The 12,270-nt window shown below is 39.1% G+C and overlaps 2 protein-coding genes across 6 annotated transcripts in view; one reads left to right on the forward strand and one right to left on the reverse strand.

Annotated features, from left to right (window-relative positions):
- INTS12 (integrator complex subunit 12) overlaps window positions 1–6,538 on the reverse strand; it is a 49,494-nt gene extending 42,956 nt beyond the window's left edge. For all 3 annotated transcript variants that reach the window (XM_032400940.1, XM_032400941.1, XM_032400939.1), the window contains exon 1: window positions 6,462–6,538. The gene's annotated coding sequence lies outside the window, so the exon portion shown is untranslated. The remainder of the gene's footprint in view (window positions 1–6,461) is intronic.
- Window positions 6,539–6,620: 82 nt separating this feature from the next.
- The window catches only part of GSTCD (glutathione S-transferase C-terminal domain containing), a 130,589-nt gene continuing 124,939 nt past the window's right edge, over window positions 6,621–12,270 (forward strand). For 2 of the 3 annotated variants that reach the window (XM_032400942.1, XM_032400944.1), the window contains exon 1: window positions 6,621–6,837. The gene's annotated coding sequence lies outside the window, so the exon portion shown is untranslated. The remainder of the gene's footprint in view (window positions 6,838–12,270) is intronic. The other variant, XM_032400943.1, reaches the window with a different exon arrangement.

Here is a 12,270-nt window from a genome sequence, read left to right on the forward strand (position 1 = left end):
AAAACAGTTCCTCATTGAAATGTCCACAATGAAAAGAATAAACCTGCCATTCCTCCTGAGTGCTCAAGGGGAATACAGCCCAATCATTTCATTGATGTAACTTTTTATAGCTAACAAACATAGTATTTACTTATTCAAAACCATTTCTTTTATGAGACTGACCGAAGGATTAATACTGAAAAGAATCCTTTTAATATACTAGAAAAACCATTACTTGAAATGTCTATGCTGAAAACCAGAAGCAAAGTATTTATTGTTATGTAAGTCCATAATCACCAATAAAAGGTGTACATTACAGATTAGGGGATAAGAGTCAGCACCTAGATGATAAGACCATAGAGGTCATGTTATCAATACCAACATTCCAACTGGAACCTTGGAGTCAGTTCTTATACGATCCTGCAGTTGTAAAGCTGAACAGGCTTTGTACCCATGCCCTAAATTACTTTCCCTCTAGCCCAGTGGCCTTCATATTGCAATACTGGGAAAAAATATAAGAATTTCTTTTTAATTTTTATTAAAAAATAAGCTATTAATATATAGAATGATAGTAGTGTATGAATATAATTGACAACTAACATATATGGAAGTGTGCTCAATTTTACACTCATGGAATGAGACAAATTTGGAGGCCACTGCTTTAGTCTACCTAGTAACTTCTAGTTTCCCTTTCCCTATTATGTATACATCAAGGCTGCTTTAAGGTACAAACTACCTTTCCCTTGAAAAGCCCTCCAGTACTTTCAGCTCAGCCCTTCTCTCTCTCCACATTAACTTCATTGCTAGCTGCCCATTGTCTTGTAGCCCCCACTCATTACCAATATATTCCCCTATGTTTTCTACATTTTTTCTTAAGCTCTCCTTGTATCTCTTTACTATTTCCCCCATGACATCACCTTTTTACCACCATCTCCCACATGGTGTTCCTTTGACTTCCTATTCAAAGAGCAACAAGGTCTACAGAGATCTTATTCCATATTGCTGCTTTTGGAAAAACACTCCACGACCACCATTCATCAGCATCTTCTCTTGAAATCCACACCTGCACCTTCAAGGTTGATAAAGTATGGAACCATGCTCATCTTCTTCCTCCTCTCCACCTTCATCTTCAGCAATGCTAAAATTGCATCTATATTGATGATCTCCAGCTTCCTGCACTCTTACTTAAATCTTCAACCCCAAGGGACTTCAACTTCAGCCACTGAAGCTTGAAACTAGCCACAACTACTCTACTTTTTGACTATGATCTCCCATCATTCTATCTCTTCCACTGTTTTGACCCAGAAACCTCTTCAGGGTACTAGGTCAACCATCCTTTTGGGTTTTCTGTTTGGTTGGTTTTTGCCCCATTTCTTTCCTTCCATTCCACCTGCACTTTGAATTTACAGAAGCCTCCAATTCATTGTTCCCTCTGCTTTCTCCTTGTCGGCACCTCCTTGCTCCAACTTTTTTCCCCTCATCAAAGAGAAAACAGTAGATGGGCCTAATATAAAACACTCATAGTTATGTGTTTTATCCTTTATATTTTAGTTTTCTATCTTACTTTTCTTCACCCCTTTTCTATTGCCTTCTCTGGCTTCTATTCTTCTTTCTTACTGGCAAATGCACACATAGTAAAATTTATTCTTCATCTATTGACATCCTTAAAGAGCTCAGCAACTAATTTATCAATTTATTTCCTTTATAATTTCCAAAAATATTTTCCTGGAGTTATACCAAATTATGTTACTTTTATACAATCCTTCCCTGTATATTCCAAAATCCATGATCAAAACAGACTGGAAAAAAGCCTTATCATTCTTACTGAGGATTATAGAAAACAAAGTCCTAAGTGTGTGTGTGTGTGTGTGTGTGTGTGTACACACAGATACAGATACATGAAAGAAACAATGCTTTAAATGTAGGTTTAATTTAAAATCTAGGTATTGCTTTAAAAAAAAAGGATGTCAGAAAATTAGTAATTACTACTTTAAAAAATGTCAGTGACCTAGGAATGTGGTGAATTCTTAGCTCATAGTAGGAATCATCTATGGCAAATGCATATAACACAGAAATTTCCACTACTAAACAATGATCTCTTTTCTCCATCTCACTCATTCTTGATTTATTTGCAGCCTGTCATTTTACTTCCTTTCCAGCTTATATTCCATGGTCCAGCCTTTCAAAGACTCTCTTTTCTAAGCACCCTTGTCCTACAGTCCTATAGTTTCATCTACTTTGTAGCCCTCCATCCTGCTATTTACCTTCTCCCTGCCTGCACCCAAACTCTAAGTGCAGCTGAGAGGAATACACACACTGTATCTTCAGAGTCACCAATCTCATCTAGGCACTCCACACAATTTAGCAATCCTATCATGCTTCTCTTGTCAACTCACTTCCCTACTTTCTGCCAAGACCAGTTACACTTTGTCCATTTTCCTTGAAACTGCTATCCTATCTCAGTAGATGTCTTTCCTGACTTCACAGAGAAAACAAGCTGTCAGAGAATCACCAAATCAACTTCTTGCGACTACATCCACAAACTTACCTGCACCCATCCTTCCCTTTTTCCCACTTGATAAATGAAAAGATGGCTCCCCATGTAATGCTACCTGTACCTGGATCCTATCTTTTCCTTCTCAATCTGGATCTTGAGCTATGGATTATTTACTATGTCTTCTCCACTGCCCACTCCCACAGCCTCTTTCTTCCTACCAGCATCTTTTCATTAACACTTGGATATATTCAAGGCTCTTGTATCCTGCCTTCTTCATTTCATAGCAAAACTTCCTCAGAAAGTCATCTTCATTCTATGCTCCCTTTCTTAATTCTTCTATTTATGCTGCATTTCCTGCAATTTGGCCTTTGTCCCATCATTCCATGTTCTCACCAAAGTATTCCTAGCTTTAGGTAAATAAAATAAACATTGTTTTTTCCTCCTACTTCTTTCTTAGTCTTTTTGTAGGTTCCTATTCCACTTCAACATAAATGAGTTCCTCAAGGTTAGGTTCTGGGTCTCTTCTTGCCTCACTCTACACCTTCTCAAAATGTGACGTCTGGATCAGCAGCACAGATCACAGATCAACTGAAGAAAAAACTGTGAGTGGGCCCAGAAATCTGTATTAAACCTTCTAGCTGATTCTGATCCACTCTAAAGTTTGAGAATTACGGTCCTAGACTATTTGATCTACACCCTTTTGCCGCTGATTATACATTTATCTCTCCAGCCCACCCATCTCTTCCAAGATCCAACAGCCAGCTTGACTTGGCTATCTCGCTGGTGTCCCCTATTCAACATGTGCCTAAAAGACCACTCAAAACCTCTTCTTTTGTCTCCCAACCAGATCTTGAGCATTCCCTTTCTCAAATGATACTCACCTCATTGCTCCAGCCAGAACGTGAGTATCAGCTTTAAGTCCTCCTAATTCCTCACCCACCACCGCTGTCCCATTCAATCACCAAACCACATAAGTATATCTCAAATTCATCTACCTTTTTCAATCCTTACTACCACCACCCTAGACCAAGCTACCATCATCCATTATCTGGCCCACCATAATAGCTTAATCAGTCTCCCCACAACCACTCCTGTCCCCCTCCACGTCTTTCTATATCACTCACTTGGTTAAATGGTCTTTTCACTTCCCTCTGTCCAAAGGTTAAAGAACAAGATCCCTAACAAAGTTTCTAATGCCCCCCATAAGATCTGGTAATACATGTAAAGTAGTTGCAAGAATACCTGGCACAGAGTACACTCATTAAATGTTACCTAATATCTCAGGCTATTCCCACTCTCTATTGTAGCCACATAATTTAGTTCAAGTCTTTCAACTTATCAAATTCTTTCTCACGTCAGCACTTTAGTAGAAAGTGTCCCATGCCCATCTTATTCATCCTTCATATGTGAGTATTTTCTCACATTCCCCCAACAAAATAAGAAATCTTACTGTTACATGGTCCCCAAACATCCTGCACTTATTTGTAATAGCTACTATACTGCTAATTATGTAAACAGTGTCTGTCTTTCTCACTAGAATGTAAATTCCATGACAACCAGCACTGGATTGATCTTACTACTGCTGTTAACTGTGTGCCTAGCAGAGTGCCTGGCAGGTAGCAGGTATTCATAAAATGCTGGCCAAGTGAACACATATTATTCATTTCCACTTTCAAAAACTTTCTCCTCCTTGATTTCTATTACACTTAGCTTTTCTGGTTTTCTTCTTCTATCTCTGACTACTGTCACTCTGGTTCATCCTCTCAGCTCTGTCACTCTTGGTATTGCCCAAGTATCTGTCCTTGTCTATCTTCTTTAGTTCTGCATCCAATTCTTCCTTGGTTACTGTCTATGTATCACGTTTTTAACTATCACCTCTAAGCAGATGCTTTCGTGTTTATCACCACTCCAATCTCACTTAAGCTCAAATCCCACATTTCCAATTGCTTAGTAGATATGTCCACCTGGTTGCCCTAATGGTATCTCAAATTCAGTTAAGGCTAAAACTGAGATTATGAAATCCTTCCCCCAAAAGTTCCTTGTCCTGCACTTTTTTCAATGAATGACCCACTCTCCGCTATTCCAGCCTAAGGCCTACATCCTTCCCTCACTGAGGCCTCTCTTATTCCTTATTATCAAACAATCAGCAGGCCTTCCCTATGGATTCGGACTCTGTAACATTTCTCACATTTGTTCCATTTTTCATTTCCACTGCTACTACTCAAATTCATGTCTTTATAAATTTTGTATTATAGCAATAATCTAGTTATTCTCCTTGACTTCAACACTGTTGTCATATTAATGTTCCCCAAACACATTTTTCTTTCTTTTTCATTTTCTTGCTCAAAAATTAAAACTTCCTACTGTCTTCAAAATAAAGCCCAATTTCTTCACCTACCATTTAAAAAGACTCCTTAACTGGCACAAAAACTTCATATACAGATTTTCCTTACAGCAGAGCCATCAGCTGGCCTTGACACCTCTACTTATTTTTCTCTCTGGGAAGCTTTTTACCCATTTTTAGATGTCCAAATTCCTGTTCAAATATTATTTCTCATGAGGATTCTATTCACCAATGGTGTGTCCTTTCCCACCCCAAATACTAATAATCTCTCCCTCCTACGATATCTCATATAGTGCTTTCTTGTGGTACTAGGACTTTCTACTTTGAACCATACTTTTTTTTTTTTTTTTTAAGTGTTATATTCCCTATAAAACTCTGAGTACTTTAAGTGTGTGTGTGGGGGGGTCTATATTTATCTTTTTGACTATCACTTCGCTGGTGATTAGGGTTCAAAGTAAAGTATAATGGTCTTTTCCCTCCTTCTACACAATTCTAACTATTTACAAAGTCCCTTTGCAAAGAGCAATATGAAAGAAACTCAAACCCACCTTCCCTGCACCTCCTGCCCCCCCAACCCCTCAAACATCAAAAAGCAACAGGAAAAGCAATATAATTCCAATACTAGAGACTTGTACTATGTTCCTATCTGCAATACTCTCTTCCCAATCCTTTACCTGGCTTAAATTCATTAATCCCACTAGACTGTAACTCTATGAGGGCAAGGGCTTATTTTATTTAGTTATAGATCTAGTGTTTAAAAATTAGGGTCTCAAAAATATTGAATGAATGAACTAGGTTTTGTTTAAATATCACTTTCTGGGGCATCCGTGATCTCTCCAACCTAAATTGGATATTCATAATGCTTTGCCCTAGATCCCATTTCTCACCCTACATGCCAATCTTAAAAAAAAGTCCAAAGTTGATCATCTATCTGCATGTGCACAAGATAAAAGAAACTGAACCTATTCACACCGAGTGCAATATTAGGGTTGCCATCTCATAACGGCTCTAGAAAGCTTTGCCCTCTATGTCTTTGGAAGCTCTTGCAACCCCTTCCAATAAAAATCCTTTTCAAGATGCTGCCCATTTCAATCCTCTACTGGATTCTTGGCCCTGGGTTACATTGAAATCTTAGGGACACGTCTGGAAACGCAGGGGAAGCGGAAAGACCACGATTCCACGATTCCAAATCAACCAAGTGACAGAGAAGCTGAAAAGGGACAGCAGACGCTCAGAAAAGGAATGCCAATCCTTTGATCAAAACATGACACCGAAGGCCTAGCACGGGGTAAGGTCTTTGAGGAGGGAGCCCGAGAGAAGATAAGAGGCGGAAAGAGGGAGCTGCACAGAGAAGTCGCCAAAACCTTCCGAGAAAGGTCCGAGACAGGGTTCCAGGGACCTAGTCCCCGGGGCCGTGCTTCAGCCGACAAGTCCCAGCCCGAAACACCCTAGGAGGAAACAACCCTCGCTGAAGGGAGAGAGCGGTCAGCCTGGGGCACGCGACCGCCCGCAAATTACGAGGTTTCCCCATAAGGAGCGAGGAAACTAAGACCCCACGCAACCACTCTCCCACCTCGCCCCTCGCGGAGGTCTCGAGCCTCCCAGAGGCGGCTGGGAGCCGGGTATCTCGTCACAACTCACCGCTCCGCCCCGCTGCTCCGTCCGTTCCCGGAGGCCCCTTCCGAACCGCTCCCGGAACTAGCCTGCTCCCAGTAAAGGGAAACAAAGGTTCCTGCAGCAGCGTGAAGAGGGGAACTTTTTGGCCGTGCGACGGTAGGAAGTGACGTAACCGTCGGTTTCCGGTCCGCCGGATTATGAATGACGGACGACGCGGCTGTTTCCAAGACACTCTGCCTGTTGTTTCTCTCCCGGCCTTTCTGGCAGCCAGTGGTCCGTGGGCGAAGACTCGCAGAAGCTGCCTCGGAAACCTGGCTCGCGCGGGGTGGGTAGGCGCAGGCGGCTCGTGTCGCTGACACGCTCACGCACCCTCCCTGCCTGGCCGCGCCTCTGCGACCAGGTAAAGAGGGCGCTCAGGCCGCCGGCTCCGCAGTCCCCCTGACCCCCCTGAGTACTCTTGGCATCCGGAGGCGACAGGGCTGACCCTGCAGGATGGGGAGGACGGGGACGGGAAGGGCAAGGGAGTGGAATTAGTGGCCCGATCTTTCTCCAGCCGCTCAGTCTTTTAGACAGTCACAGCTTTTTAGAGAGCTGGTCGAGGGCTCCGGGCCCCTTCTCAGGTTTCCCAGGGCCAATCCTCGTGGCTTCCTCTGCTGATGGGGGAATGGAGCAGCTTCTTTTTGCAGGAGTCTGTGGGGTCGTTTGCCGTTTGCTGCTAAGTGTAGTTTTTAAGACCTTTTGGCACCTTTAACTTTTTTTCTCTTTGGCACTTAGTTTTTCATTCCATGCCTTCCTGGTTGGAGAAAGCAGTTGTATGTGAATACTGCTTAACAGTTGCTACAAAGGACTTGCTTTGTTTGGGGCCATTCGTTTCTGTTACACTATCAAAGCAGTGTTTCAGTTCGGTTTTAAACTTCTGCATAGAAAGTTTGAGTTTAACTTGCATGAACATTGCTTTGGCTTCAGAAGCATTTACTAACGCCCGTACTTCCCATCCCAACTCTACCTGGTTTGGGATTAGGTGGCTCGTTTTTCCCCCTTTATTCTTAAGCCCAAGATCCCATTTCTTGTCATAAATTCTTGAATATCAGGAAATGCCAGCATTTGATAATATATCTTGTGCTAAATTATTGATTTAATAGATACTACTTTTTCTAAGTTTATCTATAGAAAAAGTATTAGAGAAAATGAAAAAGCTGGCAAGAATTAGTGATGTGGCAATTGTAAACATGGTCATTTAAATATTGTGAAAATAAATTCTTTGTTATAAATACAACTGATTTGCTGTTACATTTAATAAATCAAACTTTAAGCTATGTGAGTTTTTTTTTACTTAACTCTGGTGGGGAGTATACACTACTAAGGGGATTGCCTTAGGGCATGCATACTCACTACGTGAAATTATGTTTGAGTTATACCTGAAGACATTATTTTATGAGGTCTAACTTTAAAAACAAGTCTGTAATGAGATCAGTGAGATTTGAGAATTGTTTTTATCAGCTTTTCTATTACTATTTTTTTACACTTCTATATGTTTGCCTGCTTTAAGCGAAGCTCAAACTTGAACTTCTGTAATATTGGGTCCATCAAGTTTAAAAACACCACCAACCTGTGTTTACTTTGTAGCTTTGGTATCACCTGTGATTTGAAATAAGAATACTGAGTATCCAATTAGCCTTTCTAATAGCAACAATTAAGCAGACCTTGAAACTTAAAAATTCTGTAGGCCAGTCAACTAAAACACCTGTAGTATATACAATTCCTTAATATAAGTTGTTTTTATCTTCAAATATTCAAAGTAGCCCACTGAATTCTGTTAGGATTAGTACTTAGAATACAAGGATTTAAACCATTTAGATCATAACAAGCCTAGATATTGTTTGCTATGGAGATTCAGTAATTTTATTTCAGGCTTGCAGACACTTCTAACATGTTAGCATTTTATGCTGTGATCCCTATTAATTATGAGGTCAGGTTTAGCTTCAAGTATTACGATTCTGTGGCAGCAGATGATTTCCTGATTCACCATAGAGATGACACACTTCCCTTATGGCTAAAGTTACAGTAAGCTTTTTCACTCTTAAACAGTTTTTCCCCGCTTTTTGCCCAGATAAGAAAACAGCTAATTTTAATTATTGAACTTTGTCTTTTAGGACTTAACTATATGCATCCCCACATTACACTATAATAATGAGCACTGAAGCAGCTCAGCTTTTTTTCTTTCCTTATTTAACCTTTAATATCTAAGGTAATTAGCTGCTATCTAACTCTGTAGGGGCAAGCTTTTATATACATAAAGTATAGATAGATAGTAAGAAAATAGGGTGAGATTTGCAACCAAATTGTGTTATTTTGTGAAATGTATAAAACAATCTAAGTTCCAATATTCATAATATTGAACATTGGATGTGGTAAGGAATTTAAATGAGTTTAAATTTTAATCTTTCAGAAAAATGTAATTTCATACCTGTAAACTGTTGAACTATTTATTTTGTACAATATAAGCAGGTATTTGCTTAGGGTATCACATATTCTGCCATTTTGTGACTTCCTGTCAGTAACAAACCAGTTTTTTTCAGTACTGGAGGGGGGGGGGGGGTCTTTTCAATTCGATATGAATCCCTTATCTTTCCTGAGAAGTTTGGAAATATAAAGCATAATTTGTGGCTTGCCAGTCAAAATTCATTTAATAGTGTTAATAGATAAGGAATTTTGAGATAAATTACAAATGAATAATAATAGCTAGTATTTATTTACAGGCTTACTAATGTGATAAGCATTGTTAGGTTCTCACAGCACACTATGGTAAATCTGATATTACTGTTCCCATTTTATAAATGAGGAAGCTAAGGTACAGAAAAGTTCTATATTGCTATTAAATATCAGCACCAGGATTTGAACCCAGTCAGCTCCAGAGTCTAGGCTCTTATCCATTATTTTTCTTGGTGTATAAATACTCTACTTGCTAAGTAAGTATATAAAATCTAGTTAGGTTCCTAGTTCTCCTGACTCAGTATCTGTATATAAAAAAACTATACTTTCTTTACAAGTTTAGATGGATTCAAGTCATACTTTTTCCAATTCCAATCTCAGAGGTCACCTTGTTTCTTCATTTCAATTTATACGTAGTTGGCTCTTAAAATAGATTTATTCATCTGGAAGAATTGTGTCAAGAAGAATGAGGCTAATGTACCAAGACTTAAGTTCTCAATAGTATTGTCATTACAATGATTACTAATACTCATTTATGTACATTCATTCATTTATTTCTTAAACTAAAATTTGAGTACTCGTAAGCATTGGAGATATAAGGTTGGGTAGTAAGTGCTATAAGAAAGAAAAAAAAAAAAACGGATAAAAGCCTAGGAGGTAATGGGAGTGCTTTTTCAATTCAGGTTGTCAGGGAGGGCTGCTCCTGAGTTACTATACAGAGATCTCAGTGAAATGAAGGAGTAAGCTAGGCATAAGGAACAGCAAGTACAAAAAAAATTCTTAACTGGGAGCGTTCCTGGCTTCTTCCAAGAACAGCAGGGAGAACTAGCTGGAGAGGAGTGAGCATGAGGGAGCAGAAGTAGGGGATCAGGTCAGAAAAGGATAGCTAGGGTCATGGTAGCCATAGGCTATAATAGGAAATTTGGATTTTATTTTAACTGTTTTGGGGAGCCATTGGATGGTTGTGAGCAGGGGGTGTGAACTGACTTAAATATGTTTAAAGGATCACCCTGACTATTGGAGAATGGAGAAAAATTGTTAACAGATGTTTGTATTAGCCTCTATAAACTTAGAGTTTATATGACTTAGGTTACGTGGATAGTAGTAGAGGTGCTAAGAAGTTGGATTTAGCATATATTTCAAAGGTAGAAATAGTAGCTTTTTATGAGAGAAAAAATGAGTTGAGTGAGACTTCAGAATTAAGGGCCTGACCATGGTGTTTTCATTTTATCAATAAGGGGACTACTAAGGGAGGGAGAACAGGTTTAGAAAAATGTCCAAGGGAGGATGTCAAGTAGCATTTGGGGTGTGAAGTTCAAGGGAAATGATGTGATTGAGATAAAAATAGGAGTCATAGATGATATTTAAACCTGTGGTATTGTAGATCACCTATAATAGTACTGTTATATTGTGAGTTGTGGCCCATTAATGGGTCATGAAATCAATTTAATGAGTACTAGCCAGCTTTATTTATTTATTTGTTTGTTTATATATTTTAGAGAGAGTGTGCTGGAGCATGAGTACGGGGGAGGGGCAGAGGGAGAGAGAATCTCACGCAGACTCCCCACTGAGTGGGGATTCCCGAGGCAGGGCTCGATCTCATGGATCTCGTGACCCATGAGATCATGACCTGAGCCAAAATCAAGAATCAGACCCTTAACCGACTGAGCCACCGAGGTGCCCCCTAACCAGCATTAAAAAAAAGGGGAGGGGGAGGAGGAACGGAAGGAAGAAAAGCACAGAATAAAAAATATCAGATATCCCGTGTAGTAGGATATTTCTTCATGATCCTTTTGTTTCAGTTTTATTCGTGATCCTTTTTATTTGCTATAATGAATTGCATTATAAAAGTCTTACTGTGTGGCATGATGAAAAGGTTGAATACCAGTAATCAAAGGAGTGTGAGAACAGGGCAAAGCACTGAGCCACGGATTGCTAAGAGGTGTGTGGAGGATCCGATAAAGGGAATCAGGAAGGAACTACCAAAAAGCTTCATTGTCAGATGATTGCTTTTAGAACTATCAAGGATTACTGAGACAGCACAACTGCATAGAATAATTTCTGATGAGTTTCACTTTCGTGAAATTGTTGCTGCAATAAAATTGCAATATGCTTCACTTTCTGAAATTTTAAGTTTATAAAATAGTGCTATTTATATTAGAAAAATAGCTATTCCTAAATGTTTTCAGATAAGATTCCTTTATAGATTCAATTAATGCTTTTGTATTGATGGACAGTTCTCATCCATGTAATGGAATTAAAATGTACTTGTAAGGATTGTGAGCATTAGAAGTAATGTATAAAAGTTGTGTGTGTTTTGCACATAGTTGGTGGACAATAAAGTGTATGTGATATTAGAATTGTATTTTTTGTTCAGTCATTTAACATTTATTAAGCCCCTGTGAAATTCCAGGCACAGTGATAATTTCTTATTTGATAAACAATATTTTGTTGCATGGTGCACTTTTTGGTCTTTATCTGTTAGGTAATATATAACTTAGCTATTTATCCATTATGTAAGATTTAGTTGCCCTAGATCCAGACTTGAATTTTGAGCACAAAACTGTCAAAAATTTTTTCAGCTTCTGAACAAGTATGCTTATTTTATTTCCTTTTTAAAGATTTATTTATTTTAGAATGAGTGAGAGAGTGCATGCATGTGAGTGGGAGAGTGGCAGAGAGAGATGGAGAGAAACTCAAGCAGATTCCTCACTGAGCTCGGAGCAGACACAAAGCTGGATTTCACAACCCTCAGATCATGACCTGAACTGAAACCAAAAGTCAGTTGCTTAACCGACTGCGCCACCCAGGAGCCCCCAAGGATGCTTATTTTCAGTACATTTATTATGTTTTTTCTTTGTCTGTCTTTACATATCCATATGCATGAAGTGAAGTAGTAAAATGGTTTTAGATTTTAAAAACCCTGTGAAACTCATTTACCCTTTCATATGTGAAATATTTCAATTTATCAACACCAAGATATATTAGAATGAGAATACAAAAATAAAAGGTGTAAATGCCTAAAATGTTAAACCCATGACTGCTTCAGTTGTGTTTAAAAATGTGTTTGAAGGGGCACCTGGGTGGCTCAATTGGTTAAGCACCCAATTTTTGATCTCAA

Source organism: Phoca vitulina, unplaced genomic scaffold, assembly GCF_004348235.1.
Source record: "Phoca vitulina isolate PV1807 unplaced genomic scaffold, GSC_HSeal_1.0 scaffold3, whole genome shotgun sequence".
NCBI classification, from domain to species: Eukaryota; Metazoa; Chordata; class Mammalia; order Carnivora; family Phocidae; genus Phoca; species Phoca vitulina.